The sequence below is a fragment of the Phascolarctos cinereus genome, unplaced genomic scaffold (assembly GCF_003287225.1).
Source record: "Phascolarctos cinereus isolate Bilbo 61053 unplaced genomic scaffold, phaCin_HiC Scaffold_4;HRSCAF=312, whole genome shotgun sequence".
Classification (NCBI taxonomy): domain Eukaryota; kingdom Metazoa; phylum Chordata; class Mammalia; order Diprotodontia; family Phascolarctidae; genus Phascolarctos; species Phascolarctos cinereus.
Genome location: NW_027555847.1, coordinates 557,581,789 through 557,605,759, shown reverse-complemented (window position 1 = coordinate 557,605,759; position 23,971 = coordinate 557,581,789).

Genomic DNA, 23,971 nt, shown 5'->3' with positions numbered 1-23,971 from the left:
ATGTGTGTATATTGTGTGTATATGTATATACATATGTGTGTGTGTATATATATGTATATATATACACACATATATATTCTGTGTGTATATTTATGTGTATGTACATGTGATTCCAGTGTGAGTTCCATCCAATTCAAAGTTCATCTTTAAACAGCACTTCCTTATCTCAAAGGAATGAAGATGTGAGAAGTCCTAGCTTTTGTGGTAGGGCCAGTGATGGAGTTATTTTTGGTGTAGGATGCCTTTTTGCACCGTTCAGAGCATACCACATGGATGGCTGACTGTCTACTCTGCCTAAGGACCCTTGGGTAGCTCCTGAATAGAGATCACCTAAATAAATTGGAAAACATACGTCTTGCATGTCTGAGAACTAATTTTGCGTTAGTCAAGAATGGTTTGAAGATGGTTCCTGAAACACTGTCTTTAATAATATCTTACTGTTTTGTGTGTCAAGTATTTATTAAATAATAACATTAGTAGCTGTCATTTATAGAGCACTTACTGTGTGGCAGGCACTCTCCCAAGTGCTTTCTAAATATCTCACATCAACCCTGGGAGATAGGTGCTATTATTATCTCCATTTTACAGTTGTGGAAACTGAGGCAAATAGAGCTTAAGTGACTTGCTCAAGGTCCCACAGTTACTGAGTGTCTGGGAATATGTTTGAAATTCAGATCTTTCTGATTCTAGGTTCAAGGCTCTAACCAAATGTGCCACCTAGCTGTCTCACAGAACTTACACTGTTCCAGGCACTGTGGTGATTGCTGGAGTCAATTCTTGCTCTTTTCAAATTTTAATCAGACCTTTGTTTTCATTGCTATGGCAGAGTCCTGGTGCAGTAAACTCCCTTTACCACTGAAGACTAGCTCCTACTCTACAATTTCATCTTAAAGAATGGCCTGGGGGTACTGAGAGGTTAAATAATTTCTTGAATTTGCAAATCTCTTTCTATTTGGCAAAGCATTTTCATGCTTTATTATTTGATCCTCATTTTAAAACTGAATCTATGGTCCAAAGAGAAACCTAGTTATGTTCAGAGAGACCTACCCCAGGTAAACTATAGACTGAAGAGTTTTTGACCAGAACACCTCTGAATATTACAGATCAGATTAGATAAGCATTTATTAAGCACTTATTATATGCCAGGCATTTTGATAAATGTAAGGAATACTAATACAAGCAAAAATAAAAATAGAACTGGCCTTCAAGGACCTTCATTCTAAGAGAGAGAGACAACACATAAAAAGGGGAATGGGGACCTGTTACCTCAGGACGGGGCAATGTAGAGAAGTAGTCGGGAGAGTCAGGAGCTGAGCCAGGTTCAAGGTGAGTTTGGCTGGCATGGGTACTTCCTCAAATGGAGGTTCTGAGTAAGAGTGGACCAATCAGAAGAAGAGGCTGAGGGGGAGGGGTGGCAGCATCTTTAGTGTGAGGTCACAGGGGCAAAGTGGAAAAGGAGTGTATAGAGTAAGAGGACCATCTACTAAATTGTAGAGCAGTCATCAGCTCCAACGATGGTGCATCCTCACACATGAAATCACAGGCCTTTCAAATATGAAGGGTGTAAACATAGTTAGGTCAGCCAATGATGGCTAGCATTTACATAGTATTTAAGGTTTGAAAAGTACTTGTTATTCAGTCATTTTTTTTCAGTCACATCCAACTCTTTGTGATCCAATTTGGGGTTTTCTTGGCAAAGATACTGGAATGGTTTGCCATTTCCTTCTCCTGCTCATTTGACAGATGAAGAAACTGAGGCAAACAGAGTTAAATGATTTGGCCAAGGTCACACAGTTAGTAAGTGTCTGAGGCTAGATTCAAACTCAGATGAGCCATCCTGACTCCAAGACTGGCACTCTATCCACTGTGCCACCTAGCTGCCCAGCAAAGCTATATATCTTCTCATTTGATTTGCATAACTACTCTGTGAGATGTGTTATCCTTATCCCCATTTTACAGATGAGGTAACAGAACCTGAAAGCAATTATAACTTGCCCAGGGTTACCTGGGCAGGATTTAAACTCCTTACCCTAAGTCCAGCACTCTGTCCAATGCAACACCTAGCTGCCTAGGTCAGGTATTATTTTATAGGTAAGACACCTGGCACACAGTGAAGGATTGTGATTAGCCAAAGGTTACACATACACAGGGGTCAGGCCTCCTGACCCCTAATCTATTGCTTCTTTTGGTGCATTCTTTCTCCGCCATACACACCTATCAAGAAAAGTATATGTTAAAAAGGGGAAGAAAATAGCTTCCCATAATAACCAGTACCTTCACACGTCCTGCTCTGATGGTTCATGACCAGGAGATGACTGAATTCTCAGTCAGCTGAGACAGGCTCTTGTGGGGCCTATCGAGTTGGTAAGCCTTCAGAGTCCTGGCCGCACACTGTTCTGCTGCCCAAGGAGCAGCCTCGCTGTATGTGTAGAAATCCATCACCAGCAGGCAGGCTGCCAGATGGTGACCTCTTTGGTCAGGGCAACCCAGGAATCAATCAATAAGCATTTATTTTGTGCGCATTCACTGGGGATACAAAGGCAAAAGTGAAGCAGTCCCTGCCCTCAAGCAGCTTATGTTCTAATGGGACAGACAACTTGCATCTAAATATACACACATACACATATAATATATGTATATATGCATGTATGCGATAATATAAGAGCAGTTATGTGGTGCAGTGAATAGAATGCAGGGCTTGGAATCAGAAAGACTCCTCTTCTTGAATTCAAACCTGGCCTCAGATATGTATTAGCTGTCTGTCCATGGGCGAGTCACTTAACCATGTTTGCCTCAGTTTCCTCATCTGAAAAATGAGCAAGAGAAGGAAATGGCAAACCACTCTAGTACCTTTGCCAAGAAATTCCCAAATGAGGTCACCAGGAGTTGGACACTACTGAAGAATGACTGAAATGCAATGATATATGCAAAATGAATGCAACATAGATTAACTGCTGGGGTGGGGAAAGTGTGTGAGAGGAGGAAAAGTGCCACAGAGAAGCTGGTGTTTGAGCTGAGTCTTAAAGGAAATAAGAAATGGCAAAAAGTGGAGGAGAAGAGGGAGACCATTCCAGGTGTTTCATTATTGAAAAATAACTTAGTCAAAGCAACTCAATCACAAAATGGAGGCTGAAAACAAAATGGAGTCAACAAAAAGTTGATAGATTCCTACTTTGGTATTAAGGTAAACTTATTCTTGCTATAGACCTGCATTCAAACCTAGCATTAGTCATTAATACTTTAATGTGTTTGTGCTCAATCAGACAGATTTTCTCTGAAAATGAAGCTGGTGTTGGCTACCCTGAGAGGACTGGAGTTTTGAGCTGGGGAGGGAGTTGGTAGGTAACTTTGGAGCACAGGGAATTTAGGGGACAAAGGTAGGCCCGAAGGAAGTTAAAGGCACTTGATGTCTGTTTACAGGGGTGAGGAACCTGCAGCCTTGAGGCCGTAGGTGGCCTTCTAGGCCCTTGGGTGCAGCCTTTTGACTGAGTCCAAGTTTTACAGAACAAATCCTTTTATTAAGGGGATTTGTTCTGTGAAGTTTGGATTTAGTCAAAGGGCTGAGGACCTATTCGACCACGTATGGCCTCCAGACCACAGATTCCCTACTCCTGGTTTAGACTAAATGGTCATCAACTTTTAAATTCTGTGATTCTGTGAAATGCATTTGAAAGTAGAGAAGAGGTGAAGAAAGTGAGGTTAGGAGAATTCCATTTTTCCTCTAGAGATACAAAGATTTATTAAATTCATTTATTGAAAGGGAGATAATGTTCTTTTCCTCTATTTCTTTTTCCTCTTGCCCTCTTCTCTTCCTTTTTACTCCATCTCCTCCTCTCGATCTTTTCTCCTTTTCCTTCTCTTTTCCTTCCTGCTCACGCTCCCTATTACACAGCATGATTCCCCTGCTTTCAGGACCCACAGCTCAAAGTACTAGTACTACTGTATTATAGCTACAGTCTAAGTTAAATAATCTACTATGGGGATGGCTGGGAACCTAACCACCATCTGTAACATGGCATCCAAAGTTATAAACATGTATGTAAACTACATCCTGCTCAGAAGTTGATGGCTGTCTATGTAATGCTTTGGTTCCATCTCTGGGTTTTTCCACTAAGAATATTTCACCGAAGAGAAATGCATTTGCATTCATCTGTTTAAAAGAATGTTATTTAACAAGATAATTCCAAAGAATTTATGATAAAAAATGCTATCCACCTCCAGAGAAGGAACTGATGGAATCTGAATGCAGATCAAAACATTTTTTAAACTTTATTTTTCTTGGGTTTTTTTTTTTGATCTGTGTTCTCATCTGTAACATGAATAATATAGAAATATGTTTTGCATGACTGCACATGTATAATCTATATCAAAGTGTTTGCCTTCTCAAAGGGGGGAGGAGAGTGAGAGAGGGAATTTGGAATTCAAAAATTATTTTTAAAATGAATGTTAACATTGTTTTTACATGTAATTGAAAAAAAAGCCATTCTTTTAAACATTATATCTAAATAAGCCAATCAGATTATTTTATCTAATGAACCCCTGAGATCATAGAGGGTTAGATCTGGAAGAGATCTTAGAGATCATTAGCCCTTCATTTTTGAGATGAGGAGACCTCTGAGGCCTATTGAGGTGAAGTATCTTGTTCAAACTTATACATTTATAAATGGCAAAGCCAGAACTCGCACTCAGATCTTTTGACTCTCAGTCAAGTGACTCTGTTACTACAGGAAAAATTTTCCTTTCAGTCCTTATTCACTGAAGCCATTTTGCCAGAGGTGGGCACTTCAGTGATACAGACTGGCTAGGATGAAACAGTAACCGGACATTTTACCTCCTCTGGTTGTATGAACTTTACTGACTAGCTAGAGCATTGGGGTATGCAGTTCGTTACATCATTTCAAGAATGACATTTCTAAGGAAATGTAACATAGCCTTCCTGACCCTCAACCATACCACAGAAATACCTGGCAACAGCATTTTATGTTGGGTTTTTTTTAAGTCCTATTTTTTCTGGTAAAGTAAATCATGCCTTAAATTCTCATGTCTTAGCTAACAATGCAATTAATAAGGCTTGTTATTATGATAGCACCTATTTGAACTCTCAACTCTGCCTACTGACCTTTCTGACTTGCTTTAAGTTCCAACTAAAATCCCATCTTTTACAGCAAGGCTTTCCCAATCCCCCTTAATTCTAGTGCTTTCCCTTTGTTAATTATTTCTTAGTTACTCTGTATATAGTTTTCTCCGTATATATTTGTCTGCATGTTGCCTCCCTCATTAGACTGTAAGCTCCTAGAGGGCAATGATTTTCTTTTGCCTCTTTTTGTATCTCCAGCACTTAGTACAGTGCCTGGCACATGGAAGGCATTTAACACATGTTTTTGATTAGTTGATTAGCAATCTAAAAGGCTCAAAAGCATGTAATAAGAAAGTGACTAATTTAGCTTCAGGCTAATGGGGGATGGGGGAGGAGGAGGTGCTTAGTATGTCCCTGGTGTGTATGCACTCAAAGCTCTCAGGACTGAGAACACTTCTAGTCTCCTACTAGTACCCGTGTTACCTTTGCCATGGTACACAGTCTGGGCATACCTCCCTTGGGAGGCAGTCAGAATAGCAATAGCTCAGTCTATAATTACACTTTCTTCACAATAATCCCGAAAAACCTTTGGATGGAAGGGTGGGTAGGGTACTGTAGAAATTGAAACTCAGAAAGAGGAAATAAACCCACAAGGTAGCACAGCTAATAAATCAGGTCTTGAATCCAAGTCTTCTGAGCCAGACTTTGTTTCTCTGTATCACATTTGCCTCTGAGCTAGCTTTCAAGAAAACTGGATTCTAGTCTCAGCTTTGTTAGCTTTGGTTAGCTATGTGACTAAGACCTCCTCCCTCTTGACTTGTCCAAGATTCTGATTTATCCTTCAAAGCTCCTTTCCCATTAAGCCTTCTCTGACTATCTCTCTCTCTCTCTCTCTCTCTCTCTCTCTCTCTCTCTCTCTCTCTCTCTCTCTCTCTCTCTCTTTCTCTCTCTCTCTCCCCCTCTCCCTCTCTCTCCCTCCTTCTCTTTATTTTTCTCTGAATTCATACCCCAGTTATGGTAAGTATTATGTGTTACTGGGGCAGCTAGGTGGCACAGTAGATAGAGTGCCAGGCCTGAAGTCAGTAGGACTTGATTTCAAATGTGGCCTCAGATACATATTAGCTCTATGACCCTGGGCAAATCACTTAACCCTGATTGCCTTAGTTTCCTCATCTGTAAAATGACCTGGAGAAGGAAATGACAAACCACTTCAATATTTTTGCCAAGAAAACCCCAAATGGGGTCATGAAGAGTCAGACATGACTGAAAAATGACTGAACAACAACAAAAAATGTGTTACTGACAACAGCAGAATACTATAGAGGCATTTAAAATCTAGTTGTTTCGTATGCAGTTTCCACGCCTCAAATGTGTTATAAGCTCCCTGAATGCAGAGACTGTGTGCTATCCTGTCTCCTCATAGCCCCTAGCTGAAGACTGACATAGTGTATCAGAGCTCTAATTGGTAATTCTGGCACTTGGGTCATGTTCAGTTGAGCACTAGGATGGGGAGGATGGAGGTGGGAGGAGGGAGAAGGTCTAAGGGCATAATTAAAGTAGACTGGAGATAAAGGTCACAAAAATGGAGAAGGAGGAGAAACTAAGAGGGAAAGGTGTTCAAAGGTTCAAGAAATTAGAGAATACCCTGAGTTTACATTGAGCTTGTTAGTGAGAAACTAGATGTGCCAGATATTGTGCATGATTGTGCAAGATTGGAAGTCCATCAATGATAGCAAAACAGATATGGGTAGGATAGAATGAGCTTTAAAGGAGGAGAGGTGGCTGATGAGTGGCGGCAGCACAGGAAGGGTCTGAAAATGGCAGTGGGGAACAAGGAATATACCAACTCTTCTTGGCCTTGTGGGTAGAGATTAAGAGAAGGAGTAGTCAGCTCCTTAATATCTTGGGCAGGATACCAAGAGATATAGTGGTGCCAGGAGAAAACTAGACTTCATTGAGCTTCAACCAGAAGATAGACGGAATATGAAGGAAAGAGATTTACTCTGAAAGGAAAGTTTGTTCAGAGTAGAAGAGGGGGAGAAGCACAGCAGAAAGTACAGGAAGAATACTGGCCCCAAGTGGGGAGAAGTGATTTTTACTCAATGGATCTTAAAAGGAGCAACTACCAACCAAGTCAGTACTCTTCAAGCCTCTTTCTGTGAAGGTTAAGGGAGAATCTGCTTTTCTTCACCTTGGCAGAAATATGGGACCATAAGCATATGGTAGCTAAGGCATACATACTGGTTTAGGTGAGCTTAAGCCTAGACTTTAGCATCCTGGCTTCCTTTTCTGCTTTGTGTCTCTTCCTTGGGCATAGATGACTGAGCAGTAATCCTGAGATAAAACATTTCTAGTTTTGGAGTGAACCTAGCAAGTTCAAGAGGTCTGGAAATCCTTAGTCCCCATTCAGGGCTGACTGGCAGAAGGAAGAGGTTCTATATGGTAGACAGCGATCACTGGTAGGAAGATAGGCCGACTTGCCAGAAGACATAGATCTGGAGGACTTGATGGAATGGTGTAGAATCAAGGCGTGGGGGGGGGGGGGGTGAAATGCTGACTCAGCAGTCCTGTAAAATGCTTTGGGTTTTGGAGTTTCAAGTATCAAAACACCTGAGACAAATACAATGATAGTTATAAATTATTATTACTGCATGTTTGAGTCTTTGTGGATATATAATTGTGAGTCTCTTGTGTTAAGCATTTCTTTTATGCGGAGGAAATAAATATCTGTCCTATGTGTGATTTACATTGTATATTTTTAATGTTTATTTTTGTTTTATAAACAATTTTAATTCAACATAGCAGCCAAAAATAAATTTACAAATCTTACTTCCTGGAAACAAATAAACAAGATAATACTGATGATACATGCAAATTGTTCAATAAAAGAAATTAAAATTGTGCTTTTACCATAACAAAGTAACACCATCATACATTTGTGGTAAAGCCTTCCAAGTTCATATTGGTCTGATCAGCCACATTTGGACACATGATACTTTGATTCCAACATAGTGATGTCATTTTGGTTCTCTTCAAGAATGAAGGACAACAATCAATCATCTATATGTACATGCCTTTCTACTTCTTCCTTTTAGAGAGACCTTCACCATGAACTTAAGTGTTAACCAATTTTCCCTGAGGCTCTGAGGTGAGAACATCAAAGGCCAAACAAGTGAGAAAGGGCCTGGCTTCTCTCTTTAGAGATGCCCTCATCCCCACTCCAGCCCCAAGACTGAACCCAGTCCACCTATGGGTCCAAACATGACAAGGGCCTCTTAAAAGGTTTTGTTTTTGTAAAAATCAAATTTCAAAATTGATACTTCCAAAATCAGCTAAATGTTGTATACATGACAATGTGATATAGAGTTGGCTTCAAATACTGGATCTGCTCCTTGGTATCTGGGTGATGCTAAGCCAATTACTCTGCTTCTCTTAGTTTACTTGTTTATAAAATTAGGAAGCGGACTAAATGATCGCTAACACCTCTAGATCTGGGCTCCTATGTTTTCTAAACAAAAAAAATCCTTTAAATACTATATCACTCATATATGACCATTCCTCATTTTCGGTGATGATGATACTTGAAAGTACACAATGTGACTTGGTGGAAAAAATGTAGATTTGGAATCAGAGGACTTGGATTCAAATCCTGAATCTACTAATTATTCCCTGTGTAACCTTGGATGAATCATTAACCTCATCTGTAAAATGAGGCAATCAATTCAGATAATCACCAAGGTCCTCTCTAACTCTAAATTTTATGATACTATGATTGACTTTGGGAAAATGACTTAATTTTCTATGCCTCAGTATCTTCATCTGTAAAACAGGGGTGCCAAAATCTGTCTTGCTTGTCTTACCAATCTTATAGGGTCATGAAAAGCAAATGGGATCATCCTAGCATAGTACAAGAGCCTCCGAATGGCTGAGGGCAAGAGAAAAATATTTTTTTTTCCATCAGTGCTTGATGGAATTGTTACATTTGACCTAATGATTACTTTTCAGTAAACAAAGCAAAACAAAACCTTCTCTTACTGTTCTCCCCATAGCACTCTGCTTTCAAACACACAAACAAAAAACCCCAATTAGATCAGTTCATTCTAGACTACTTTAGGATCTGCTCAAGGCGTTCCTTGCTTAAAGAACAAATAAACTCAGTACATGCTGGGCCTGGGGCCCAGGGCCAATACACCCTGAATACTGGGCCGTATTCAGATAGACACTGTACTACTGCCAGAATCTTTGATGGAATTGTGGAATTTTAGATTTGATTAGACTAGACGAGACTGTTTGATACAACCATATCATTTGATTTGCCTGTGCCTTAATCCCAGCTTTTATACAGACATATCTCATTTTATTGCTCTTTGCTTTATCACGCTTCACAGATACTGTGTTTTTTACAAATTGAAGGTTTGTGGCGACCCTGTATCAAGCAAGTCTATCAGCGCCATTTTTCCACATTGTGTCTCTGTATCATATTTTGGTAATTCTCGAAATAGTTCAAACATTTTCATTATTATTATATCTGTTATGGTTATCTGTGATCACTGATCTGTGATGTTATTTTAAATGTTGGGAGCATTACAAACCTCATCCACATAAGATGGCGAACTTAATTGATAAAATTGTGTGTGTTTGGAGTGCTCCACCTACCAGACATTCCTCATCTCTCTCCTTGTCCTTCTGTCCTTGGGCCTCCCTATTCCCTAAGATACAACAGTATTGAAATTAGTCCAATTAATAACCCTACAATGACCTCTAAGTGTTCAAGTGAAAGTAACAATCGATGAAAACTTCATTGTTGTCCTATTTTAAGAAATTGCCACAACCATTCCAACCTTCAGCAGCCACCACCCCAGCCATCAACATCGAGATAAAACTCTACCAGCAAAAAGATTATAATTCAGGTGATGGTTAGCATTTTTTTAGCAATAAAGTATTTTTAATTATAGTATGTACAGTTTTTTTTGTGTGTGCAATAATACTATTGCACACTTAGTAGACTATAGCAGAGTACAAACATAACTTTTATACGCACTGGGAAACTGAAAAATTCATGTGACTTGCTTTATTATGATATTTGCTTTATTGCAGTGGTCTGGAATCAACCCTGAAATATCTCCAAGGTATGCCTATATATGAGGGAAGCTTTTCTAAGGACCAAGCCGCTCAAAAGCGCAGTTGTATAGCATCGACTGGTATTTGTGGTCCAGCCAGTCAGGCATATGAGGCCTGGTGTGGGGGTAGGGAAGGGGAGCCTGGAGCAGAGCAGAATGGAATAATTCCTCTCCTGTCAATCCCTCTTAGCCAGATCATTCAGAACCTATGAAATATCAAGCAACATAATTGAATTGGGAATGAGTTGTGTCCACTGTGAGCACTGAAATGCTGAAGGCAGCACATAAAAGCTCAAGAAAGAGAAATGAAGTCTGTTTCTAACAAGTTAAGGTGGAGCAGGGCTTTCTTTGCTTCCCCTCCCCCACCTCAAAAAAAAAAACAAAACAGAAACCCAACCTTTCAACAAATAAATCCTAATTCCCTGTTTCTCTTTGTCTCTCTCTGTCTCTGTCTCTGTGTGTCTGTCTATTTGTCTTCCTTCTCTCCCATCTCTCATCAGCTATACTAGACAGCGTTTGCAGTGGATAAGATCACCACAAAGAAATTCAAAATGCTGTTCTCCAAAGAGGCCCTGCTAAGGGACGGGCTATAGATCTAGCTGCAGAGATTTGTCACACAGTGTGCAAGGAGACTGACATGCCTGCCCTGAAACTCTCAAGTGCCATCATTTACACTGACTTGCACCACTGGCTGGATTTCAGCCTTCTCAAGATTGACAAGCCTTCTCACAGCCTCTCTTCCTCTGGCTCTCTTAACTTACCAGCTCTGACTTTTTTTGGATTTCACAGACCTGAACGCCAGTTACTGCCACTTGAAGCAGCAAATGGGGCTTGAAGCTGTTTGAAAGTCTTTTTAATTAGAACTAAGAAAAATAATAGGTCAGAGTGCCTGTGGCTGTTTTTTCACTTATTTGGAAAGTCAGACATTTGACAGAATCAATCTAGCAGATATAAAATGGGCACGGAAGGGGGCTGGACTCAAAGAGAGAGGTACAATTATGAAGGTTGTTCATTCATAGAATCATAGGCCTAGAGTTGGGAGGGGCCTTGTAGGGCAATTAGTCCAACCCTATCATTTTGTAGGTGAGGAAACTAGGAGGCCAAGTGACTTGATGTGGGAGTAGGGAAGGGGAGCCTGGGCCAAGGCCAGAGGTGGGATTTGAATCCAGGTCCTCTCCCTGCAGAGCCAGTATTCTTTCCATCGCCTCACATGGTTCTCCCACTGGGCCTATTGATTGACCAAGTGCAGTATCAGAAGTGATTTGATTTAACTGGATTTCAAGATCTCTGGGCTAGAGACAGGTAGAATTTGAAAGAATCTCTGTTCCGAGTCCCTTAGGCCACATTACCCACCAGACTCAAAGCAAAAGGTGCCCCGAAATATCTGAAGAAGTGGTTTTTAAACACCTAGCCTCATCTGCTAGTTGTGCTATGACAGGAAGGAAGAAAGGAAGGAAAGAAGGAAAGAAACAAAGAAGAAAGGAAGGAAGAAAGGAAAATAGGGAAGGAGAGAAAGAAAGAAGGATAGGAAGGAGGGGGAAAAAAGACACTTATTAAGCAAATTCTATGTGCTAGGCACTCTGTTAAGTGCATACTATATGCCAGGCACTGTGCTAAGCCCTTTATTAATATTATCTCATTGGATCCTCACAACAACACTGGGAGGTAGCTGCTATTAATATCCCCATTTTAAGTTGAGGAAATTTTTTTGAGGTAAACAATGGTTAAGTGACTTGTCCAGGATCATACAGGTATTAAGTGTCAGAGGCCATATTTGAATTCAGGTCTCCCTGACTTCAAGCCCAATGTTCTTCCAACCGTATCACTTAGCTGTCTGTTGGCAGCAAGGGTCGGGATGACTCTGACACAAGATTATAACTTTGCTATCTGGTTCATTTGATGTTTGGGGGTAATTTTCCATTTGTGTAGTGGTTAATGGATTTAATATGATAACTAAGTGGTAACACAGTTTTAAAACTGGAAGCGACCTATAGGGTTATATAGTCTAACTCCATCATTTTAGAGATGAGGAAGATGAAGCCAAGAGTTAAGTGACTTGACCATATTTGTAAAGGTAGATGGCAGAGTTTGGGTTTAAATCTAGGTGCTTTGATTACACACACTGGTCTTTCCCCTATCCCCTGCCTTATACCATACTAAGGGCAAAACATAGTCTGACTTAGATTTCATTAGATTTAACCTGTCCTGAAATCATAACTTTTACTTCAAAATGGTGGCACTTTTCCTTCAGTTTATAGACCATTCCCAATCTGAAAATCTAGATTCTAGAGACTAAAAGCTTTGGTAGACTAGGAAAAGGGGATTAAACCACCATGGGTCAGTGGTACTTGATTTCATTGGAAGCATACAATCATTAGTGTAGAGCAGATGGCCTGCAATACTCCTAGTGCAGCCGGAACTAGATTAAATGTAATCTGGAAATATTTGACAAAATTAATAAAAATATGATAAAACATAAATAATACTACATTTTAAAACTAAATCATTATACAGCCTTAGGTCACTGAGAGATACAAAGATAAAGAAGACAACGTCCTCACCTTCAAAGAGTCTTAGTTTCTTAGGTAAAATTACATATATACAATGGTTGAGGTAAAGTCTGCCTTCAGGTAGGTTCAGGTGCTATAAAAATCAGTTATGATTTAATACATGTCTTCAATATCACTGCTTGAATCTCTAGAGTCTGTTTTAGAACTTAATCTTTAGGGGCTCTTATTCTTAATCCTGCATAGAGATAGCCCAGGGTATCTCCAAGTATCCCAATGGGTATTTTTAGAATGTAATCAATTAGCCTTTCAATGCTATTTTGGGGGGATAAGTTTGTAGCATTTGTATTTCTGTAGTTGTTAAGTTTAAAACTGTACTTCAGGACACCCTGTGTATTAGAGGCCATAGTAGACAAAGCTAGATATAAAGGGAAATTTCTCTAGAGTATGTTTTAATAAGCATAGACAAGTTAAGGGACTATACAGAAATATCTTTCATTCAACAATAAACACTCAACAAACATTTCTTCAGTTCTAAGCTAGGTAAAGAAGACATTGTGCCCCTCCCCCCCAAAGGGCCTAAATTTCTTAGCTAAAATAACATGAGTGCAATGTTGGGGCAAAGTCTGCCTTCAGGGAGGTTCAGATACTTTGAAAATTAGTCTTCATTATCTCTGTTTAAATCCCTGGAGTCTATTTTAGAACATAATCTTTGAGAGCATTTCATCGTGTTTAGAGATAGCCCAGGGTATCTCCAGTCATCCCAAAGGGTATTGCAAAATTCTCTAAAGAAAAAGAATTTTAATCTACATGACTTTTTAAAAATAGATTTAGTCACGTAGAGCCTTTCAAAGTGAGGTAGGCTGGGAATAGTATGGCACACTGCAAAGTCAGAGCCTTGAATTAAGGTAGTAAGAAAGAACAGGCGAAAAATAGACTCCAAAAAGTTTGGGAATCATTGCCCTATAGTCTGGGATTGTATGTTTTGTCTTACATAGCACCTGTCAGTAGGGGAGATGGGGTAGTACGGAGGCCGGAGGCACCTTGTGAGTCATTAAAAAAAGCTTTCACTGAGGTAGTGTTTGCTCCCTATGAATACCTGCATGGCTCTAGTATCTCTTGCTACTCTCCAGTATTTTTATGTTATTTGGGGCCAGAATCTACTCAGATCTATAGTTTTGAGCCCCAATTCCTAGGTAATAATAAGGAATCATATACCCATGTACAAAGGGTTACTATTCTCTGCAGATTCTTAGGTCACTAACAGGAGAACACTTGTTCCTGGATATCTCATGATCCTAGGGTCACTCACTACCACTCCCAGCAAATAGCTGTGCCTAGTTGCTGCTCCAGTCCATCTTAGAAACTGCTGCTTTCTGGAGAGCTGGCCTGCTTCTCTGCTGAGTTGGGGGTGCTGTCTGTGGTGGTTAGTGTTCTTTCTCCTTAGTTGTTACCAGGGACAGGACAGGAAAGGACAGGACAGGAAGGACAGGACAGGACAGGACAGGAAGGACAGGAAAGGAAAGGAAAGGAAAGGAAAGGAAAGGAAAGGAAAGGAAAGGAAAGGAAAGGAAAGGAAAGGAAAGGAAAGGAAAGGAAAGGAAAGGAAAGGAAAGGAAAGGAAAGGAAAGGAAAGGAAAGGAAAAGAAAGGGGAAAGAGGGGAAGGAAAGGAAAGGGGAAAGAGGGGAAGGAAAGGAAAGGAAAGAAAGAAAGAAAGAAAGAAAGAAAGAAAGAAAGAAAGAAAGAAAGAAAGAAAGAAAGAAAGAGAAAGAAAGAAAGAGGAAGAAACAAAGGAAGGGAGGGAGGGAGAGAGGGAGGGAGGGAGAGAGGGAAAAAGAGAAAGAAAGGAAGGAAGGGAGGGAGGAAGGAAGGAAGAAAAGAAGGAAGGGAGGGAAGGAAAGGAAAGGAAGAAAGAAGAAAGGGGGAAGTAAAAGAAAGAAAGGAAGAAAGAAAGGGGAGAGAGGGAGAAAGGGAAAGAAAGGAAGAAAGAAAGAGAGAGAGAAAGGAAGGAAGGGAGGAAGGAAGGAAAGAAGGAAGGGAGGGAAGGAAAGGAAGAAAGAGAGGAAGAAAGAAAGAGGAAGAATGGAAGGAAGGGAGGGAGGGAGTAAGGGAAAGAAAAGAAGAAAAAGAGAGGAAGAAAGAAAGGGAGGGAAGGAAGGGAAAGAAAGGAAGGAAAAAGAAAGAGAGGAAGAAAGGAAGGAAGGGAGGGAGAGAAGGAAGGAGGGGAGAGAAGGAAAGAAAGAAAGAGAGGGAGGAAGGAAGGAATGGAGGGTGGAAGACACAAAGCACATGTAAGTTTAATTTGCATTATGAGCATTTTGCTCACCACTCTCTTAAGTCTAGACAACTGACAAAACATTAAATGAAGACCTGATTTGTAGTGTTAGTCAATTTCATCAGCTTCCACGCCACTGGTTGTTAATATCGTCTCCAGCTGGGCTGCTTCAGATGGCTACAGGGCTTCTTCTTTGGTTGCCTCTACTTCAAAAAGAACACTTATTGATCTTTTGTGAGCCTATCCATGTTTAAGGATATTTCAGTTCTTTGGTAAGTCAAGCTCACAGCTGCACCCCCAGACAACATGGAAAAGAATTGCTTCAGGTCAATATTTTCCCCCCAATAATTTTCCTTCACCTTGGCAGGAATTCTCTTGGTCCTGATTGATACTTAAGCTTGTGAATAAATTGCTTTTGACTCCTCTCATGCAAGAGAAAGAGAGGAAGGAAGGAAGGAAGGAAGGAAGGAAGAGAGAGAGAGAGAGAGAGAGAGAGAGAGAGAGAGAGAGAGAGAGAGAGAGAGAAGAGAGAGAGAAAGAGAAGAGAAGAGGAAAGAGAGAAAGAGAGAAAGAGAGAAAGAGAGAAAGAAAGAAAGAAAGAAAGAAAGAAAGAAAGAAAGAAAGAAAGAAAGAAAGAAAGAAAGAAAGAAAGAAAGAAAGAAAGAAAGAAAGAAAGAAAAAGAACGGACAATTAGGGCTAGGGTCATGCAAACTCTCCTAGAATTTTAATATGCTTTAGGAAGGTATTTAGCAACTAGTCACTTTAGACCTTTATTTCTGTGGCCATAGCCTTTTTTTATGTTGAGAAATAGTGCTCAAGAAACATTTGTTGAATTGCTAACTTTTGGCTGTTGTTCAGTCATGTCTGGCTCTTCATAACCCCATTTGGGGTTTTCTTGGCAAACATACAGGAGTGGTTTGCCATTTCTTTCTACAGCTAATTTTACAGATGAGAAAGCTGAGATAAACAGCCACAAGTGGCTACCCAGATACACTCAAAAGACCCCTGGTGAAAAGGAACACACTTCTTCGATGTGGTTGCTTGGGTGGGATGTGTATGTATGCATATGTGTATGTGTTTTCATGTGTGTATATACCTATGAGGAGGTCATTCATAGTGGAGAGGAGGTAGGCAGGGGCCATGTTGTGAAGGGCTTTTTAATAATAATAATAGGCAAACCTAGTATTTATTTGGTACTTACTATGTAGGCAGTTAGGTGGCACACTAGATAAAATGCTGAACTTGAAGTCAGGAAGGCTCATTTTCCTGAATTCAAATCTGGCCTCAAACACTTACTAGCTGTGTGACCCTGGGCAAGTCACTTAACCCTGTTTGCCTCAGTTTCCACATCTGTAAAATAAACTGGAGAATGAAATGACAAACCAGCCTAGTATCTTTGCCAAGCAATTGCCAACTGAGCACTTTACAATTATTATCTCATTTGATCCTCACAACAACACTGATAGATGCAATTATTATTCCCATTTTACAGATGAGGAAACTTAGGCAAACAGAGGCTAAGTGACTTGCCCAGTGTCACATAGCCAGTAAGTGTGTGAACTCAGATCTTCCTGACTCCAAGCATGGCACTCTATTCACTATGCTACCTAGGATTTGATCCAATAGGCAACAGAGATTTACCAGAGTTTATTAAATAGGGATGGGACAAGATCAGACTTGTCCTTTAGGAAATTATTTTGGTGGCTATGAGGGGCATGGATTGGACTGAACTGAGGTAGTAAGGCCAAATAAAAGGTTATTGTACTAGCCCAGGAAAGATGTGATGGGGATCTGAACGGGGGATATATGTAAATGGAGAGAAGGGGTAACATGTAAGAGGCATTATGGAAATAGAAATGACATGATTTGGCAGCTTATTGGTTAAATTGAGTGAGTAAGAATGAGTTGAGGATGATACTAAGGTTGTGACCTCGCATAACTAGAAAGTACCCTTGGCAGTAGTATGGATGGTCAGAAGAGGGGTACATTTGGTGGGAAAGACAATGAGTTCTATTTTGGACATGAATAGTTTGAGGTACCTAGGGGATATCTCATCCAAAGTGTCCAACAAACACTTTGTCACACGCAGTGAGAGCTCAGGAGAACCACACAGAGATTAGAATTGAAACCATGGGAAGTGACGAAGTTACCCAGTGAACATATCAACAGAAGAAATGATGGCCTAGGACAGAAGCTGACACACACTCTCAACTGGTGGGCATTGTTGAGGTTTAGGAGTTTAGGGGTTCAGGGACCCCAAAATCACAACACCCGGGTCTTGCTCGAAAGAATTTGACCCAAGCTTTCTTTCAGCCAAAGACAAGGTTTATTAGAACATCCGTCATATTGGGCAGACACCTAAGGAATCTGAGAACCTGGGAGCTATTGGCTATATAAGAATTTGAGCACTTTAATGGAGACAAGATGGACCTAATATACAGAAAGACTGTGGGAGAGATCTAGGAGTGGCCAAGTAGTCTTCTGGGGATGGTGAGGTAATAGAATACCAGAGACCTGGACCACATGGCCAAAGGACAATGGAGCCTAGCTAGGATTAAGGGTGGGAAGTGGCAAGGGGCCATGGAGGGCTAGGTTAAGGGTAACAGAGAATTGGGAGATTTGGTGTAGCCACAATGAAAGGCCAATTGATGGGACCTCAGCCTCAGGTGAACGCCAGAGACTTGGCCACTTAGGAAAGTCCAGTGGATTTTCCTTTCTGGGATCCAGATCCCAACCCCATCAGGCATGCCACAAATGAGCAAAAAAGGAGACTAGAGACTGGTTTGACAAGTGGAAGAGCCAGGAGAGAAGAGCATCAGGGAAACTGAGAGAACTAACCAGAGGGAGAAGGTTCTCACTAGTGCCAGAGGCTGCAGAGAGGTCAAGAATGTTGACGTGCACTGTGACATACCTCAGGTTCTCACTACCTGTAAGGGGGCAGGAGGGACTAGATTCCAAATGCTTCATTTATACTAAGGAATGAGTGTCTACTTTCAACTTTAAACCATTATTTTCCCCAGAAATGCTTGCATTTGAATATAAGACAATCTTAAAGTGAAAAGTCAGACCTATGATGGTGGGATTTAGACATAGATTAAAAAGTTGAGGAGAATCTGGGGAAACTTTCAGACCTCTCCAATGTCCCTGAAATGACAATATCTATATAGTAGTTTATTCCACTTACGGGTGAGGCCAGTCTTGTGCTCAGAGATTAGCATAGCCTGACATTCATTTCCATTTTCTCCAAAACTAAATAACTTTTCTAAATGCATGTCTTAATTTCTATGTGGAACTGAGTGGAAATACTCACTTAGAATTTTGCCAGCAGCACATCAGGAGTCCTGTGGCCACTGGAGGGGACATCATTGGGAACATGGAGTACCTGGAATAAATGGTTCTGTACAGAAAGAGATGGAGTTCATAGGGCAAAACCCCCTTCTGAATTGTTAGCGTGTTTTATTGCAGAGTAGAATGCAAATGAGGCCTAGGAAAAAAAGGTTTTTGTTAAGTCCTATTGATAAGGTCAGGGCAGCAAGGTGGCACAGTGGTTAAAGTGCTGGGACTGGAATCAGAAAGACTTATTTTCCTGAGTTCAAATGTGGCTGCAGACACTTACTAACTGTATGACCCCTGGACAAGTCACTTAACCCCATTTGCCCCATTTTCTTCGTCTGGAGAGGAAAATAGAAAACCACTCCAATATCTTTACCTAGAAAACCCCAAATGGGGTCACAGAGAGTCAGACATGGCTGAACAACAGTGATAACGGAAGACAAATATTTTGGGTTCTGTAACTTGGTCAAATCACTTATTCTTTTTTGGCTGCCCGGGCTGTAAAATGAAGATTATAATATTTGTTTTTCCCAGCCCCACCCAAGGGTGCCAAGGGTGGGGCTAATGGCAGGTTTAGGGGAGGTGTAGGGCAAGGGTGGGGAACCTGGGGCCTTGAGGCCACACATGGCCTTCTAGGTCCTTGGGTGTGGCATTTTGACAGTCCAAACTTCACAGAACAAAACAGAACAGATTGTTCTGTGAAGTCTGGACTCAGTCAATAAGCCACACCCTAGGACCTCAAAGGCCACATATGGACTCAAGGCTGCAGGTTCCTCATCCCTGGTGTAGAGAAGGGCTGAGAGCCCTTCCTGAAGTGAACTGGGATGCCTACAGGATGGTCTGCTTCAGGATGCTGTCTGTAGCCAGCAATTCTGATGCTGTGGGCCAGAAGCAAGCAGAGACATTGGAAGCAAAGAGGTCAGGTACCACACGGGAGTAAATAGGCAGTCAGGTGGGGCATCCAAGGTGATGTAACAGGTGAGTTACAGATCAGAATCAGGAGCCAAAGACAAACATGGACGAAGGGCAGGCAAAGGTCCAAGGAACCAGGAGTTCAAATGGGCTTATGCTATGTAATACATATGTTTTTATTTGAATTGCTCAATGGGGTAGCTGTGCCAGAGTTCTTTTGAACCTTAGTACATGGAACCAGCCCTGCCTTTTGGCATAGATAGTTGGCCTCCCAAGCCACAGTGCAGGGGGGGGGGGGGGAATGGGGAAAAAGGCATTGCGCCTTTCTGGGGCCAAAGGCTTGCCTTTCCTTTTCAACTGAGTAAAGGAAATTTAAAATTTTAATAAATGCAAGGAATATTTTAAAGAGTATGTGCTTTCATTTTATACTTAAGAGAAGTGTGGAAGGGAAGGCAGGAAGTGAAGAGCCATGGGATAAAAGGAGAGAAAGAGAGGAGAGGAAAGAGAAAGGAATGCTAAACAGGAAGGAGGAGGTAAGGATGGCTAATGAGACATTTTAAAAGTTCAATAGACATAATTTCTGGATAATTTAATAATTTTATTAATAACACTAGCATTTTAATAAAAGGATGGTCATTTTGGCTGTCTCTTTCTTATTCCAAAGACCCTTCATGATAGTAGGTTCACAGTTTATAAGAATACGCGTTCCTCTGGGTGGCAATCAACACTGATTGATTAACAATTAGTGAGAAAATAAATATTGCAATGAGACGGTGGGCTATATTACAATGAAGGTCTTGGGGTACATGACTTAGGTCACTCGAATCTTGGTCAGAGAAATCAATTTCCATATCACCTGTCTGACTAAAGGGAGAATCAACACTTCCCCAGACCTGTCTGAGCAAACACAACGAGCAGGAATGCACCCATTAGCCCAAACTTGGAATTTCTTTTACCGTCTGATTAGATCTTGACCTGGATAAATCTCTGCTTAAGATTTCCCACACTGGTTGGTTTCTGGATGAGGAAGTAGAAAAGGGGAAAAACCTTGGTCCAAATACAATAATTAGTTATTAAATACAAAAGAGAAATGCTCATTTCTCACAGTAAAAAGAAATAAATGTTCATGGAAAGGGAAAGGCATACACAGAGTAGTTAACCATGATAAAGGGGACAAAATAGTAAAACTGTGGGGTAAGAATGCACACTAATCAAAAAGCATGCCCTGCTCCCTTTCTGGGCTCTTGGGATTTGGGAGTCTGAAGTCACCCTCCGTATACCCCTCCTCTCCAAGGACCTCTGTGTCTACTCCAGGTGATTGTCGATACAAACCATGGCATTAACCTCTATGAGATTTTGCTCTTTCAAAAAGTTCTTTGTATTTATCTGGGCTGGTCATGCTCTTCTCTAGGCCAATGAGGGAGCACTTAATTCCTGACAAACTTCTCTAGGACCGTTATCTCCAAGGATCTGCTAGGGCTGGTCATGCTCCTTGGCTCCGTCCTACCACTAGGCCTGACCTTAGCCTGAAAATAATGCCCTGTTATGGTTCTGAGGACATTCTCTTATTTTGGCCTAGACATCGACAACAGTTGGAGTTCAGCCCAATTCCCAAACTCTAAGCTTGAAGCAGAAATCTGCTTCATATATACAGACTATATAGATTAATTCAAATCCCAGTTCGATCAGGGATGCTTTATGAAGAATTTTTTGGTAGAGATCTTTGGATTCTGCCAGCAACACTAGAACTACACAATGGAAATTGCCTATTTCCCCTGTAACCATGGGAAGGACTGATGAAAGTCATACATGGAATGGGGTGACAGCTATAAAAACTGTGTAGTAGCTGGCCTGTTCATTATGTGTGGCAAGACTGTCTTTTAATGATGACTGTGGCAACCTCACCAGTGCCACCAGCCACAGTGGCACAGTAGCTTCCTGAACCTGCCCTGTTTCCCTACCAATATCCCAGGGGCAAATCAGTCAATAAACATTTGTTAAGCACCTACTCTGTGCCACTCACTGTGCTAAGCTCTGATGAGAAAAAAAGAAAACAAAACAGTCCCTGCTCTCAAGATGCTCACAATCTAATAGGGGAGACATTTTGCAAGTGACTATAGGCAAACAGGGTATATACTGGATAAATGACCATATCTGTTTCTGGTCCTTTTTGCACATATCAATATTACCTCCAGGTTTAAATAACAAAATCCTGTTTGGCATTCAAAGCCCCTCATAACCTAGCCCCCTCCTACATATATATAACGTTTTTATATATAGCTTCATGTGTGTATGTGTGTATATATGTGTGTGTGTGTGTGTGTGTGTGTGTAAACAGACAGTTCTCACTCTATGTAAGTGGCCCATTCAACAGACCTTTACATAAAGTGATTTTTACCCTACATAAAATGAACTTACTCCCACCCATCCATTTCACTTACCGTATACAACAAAGGTATACATGAAATAATACCTTTATGCAGGTCTTAAAATGTACTAAAATGCAGACATATTAAATGTTGTACCATGATAATAAATAGAATTATGAAATGAAGGTTAAGGTTAATGATAAAGTATGCACAGTATTGTATAGCAAAGTTAACATGGATGTGCAGATATTGGCCCTTCTCCACCCAGCTGCACACACCCTTTATCACTGGTGGTTGTCTGTACAACTTTTTAATAAAATTAGCAAGAGATGTTTGAACAGTGCCTCTTTTTTTTCCCTCATGTACCTGACAATAGAAAGCAATACTGTCCTCAACTAGACTTTGATTTCTTTCAGAAATTCTTTACATAAAGTTTAATTTGCATAATGCAAATTTATGCAAAGCAAGTGCTATCTGTATATAGCTATGTGTGTACATGTATATGTGTATACATATATATTATATGTATGTGTATGTGTATTATGTATATTTGTTATTGTTTATTTGTTTCAGTCATGTCCGACTCTTTGTGACCCCCTTTGGGGCTTTCTTTGCAAAGATACTAGAGTGCTTTGCCATTTTCTTCTCTAGCTCAGTTTACAGATGAGGAAACTGAGGCAAACAGGGTTAAGTGATGTGCCCAGGGTCACACAGTGTCTGGTTTGAACTTAGGAATATGAGTCTTTCTGACTTCAAGCTCTACACTCTATCCACTGCACCACCTAGCTGTCCGTAACATAGTGCTGATAGAATTCACATTTCGTAGATGAAGAAACTGGAGCATTAAGGTTAAATAGTGATTTAGTGGCAGGGCAAGATTAGAACCCAAATCACCTGACTTTCAGCCCAGCACGAAATAGGAGAGGAAGGGAGATCCATAACAAGTGAGAGAGTCTTGGGATTTTTTGATATTGAACAGTGTCTTCCTCTGATAGGGTGTTCCTATTGTAACAAGTCCGTCTTTCACTTCATTATACTGGAGATTAACATCTGGAAACAGTACTCCTCCAGGGAGCCGGACTTCCGTTGCTACATCATGTAGTCCCACTCCCTAATTTTACGGATGAGGAAAATGGTATCCAAAGTGGTCAAATTACTTTTGCAATAGTACACACAGGATAAATATTTGTTTGACTCCAAATCCAGTGTTCTTTCCACAGCACCATGCTTCTGCCTCAATAGAGGCGGTTGGTGGTACAGTAGATAGAACACTGAGTCTGCGGTTAAGAAGACTTGAGTTCAAATTTAATCTTAAAAAATTACTAGCTGTGTGACTCTAGGAAAGTCGCTTAACCTCTGTTTGCCTTAGTTTCCTCAACTGTAAAATGGGGGTCATAATAATATCTACCTCCTAGTGTCATGGTGAAGATCAAATGAGATAATATTTGTAAAGTGCTTAGCTCAGTATCTGGCACATAGATTCAGTCATGTCCAACTCTTCATGACCCTATTTGGGATTTTCTTGGCAAAGATACAGGATTGGTTTGCCATTTCTTTCTCCAGCTAAATTTTTTTAACATATGAGGAAACTGAGGCAAACAGGGTGAAGTGACTTGCCCAGGGACACATAGCTAGTAAGTATCTAAGGCAGGATTTGAACTCAGGAAACTGAGTCTTCCTGATTCCAAGTCCAGCACTCTTATCTACCATGCCAGGTGCTATATAAATGCTGATTCTCTCCCCTTGCCCTTCCCTAGAACAACTGTTCTCCACCTTTGAAAATTCAGTCCTTTTGTGATGAGTTCTTATGCTGATCCTGACCCCTTCTTTCCTAGCCCTCCTCATGCTTTGCAAAAGCATTTCATTAGACTTCAGGCAGAAAACTCTTTTTCTCCCTCCGTTTGTATCCTTAGCACTTAGCACAGTGCCTGGCACGTCATAAGTGTTTTAGCAAAAGCTAGCTGGCTGATTGGTTTATTGAAGATTTCATACTCGATGGTGACATGTAAATAGCTAAGAATTATAGAAACTTTGAGGTGTTTGGTTGTATTTATCACCTGCACTGCCAACTTTCATTATATCCTGGACTCTCGTCTCATATCATTCCCTGGGAATTTAGCTCATATAAAAAAAATTATAATCCTCCCCCACCACCATATTAACTATAATAAAGCAGTTCTAAATTTTGGCTAATTAGGCTGAAAATTAAACTCTGATCTCGTTGTGAATACAGGTTGCAGCTTGCTGAAAACTCTCTCTTATAACAGCTAAATTAATTGAGTATTGAATCGGAAGGAGTCTAGTTAATTTATCAAGGGAAATTTAATTTTTTTGTTGACTAGAAGCACTTGATTCTAAAAGAAAAGAATCTAACTT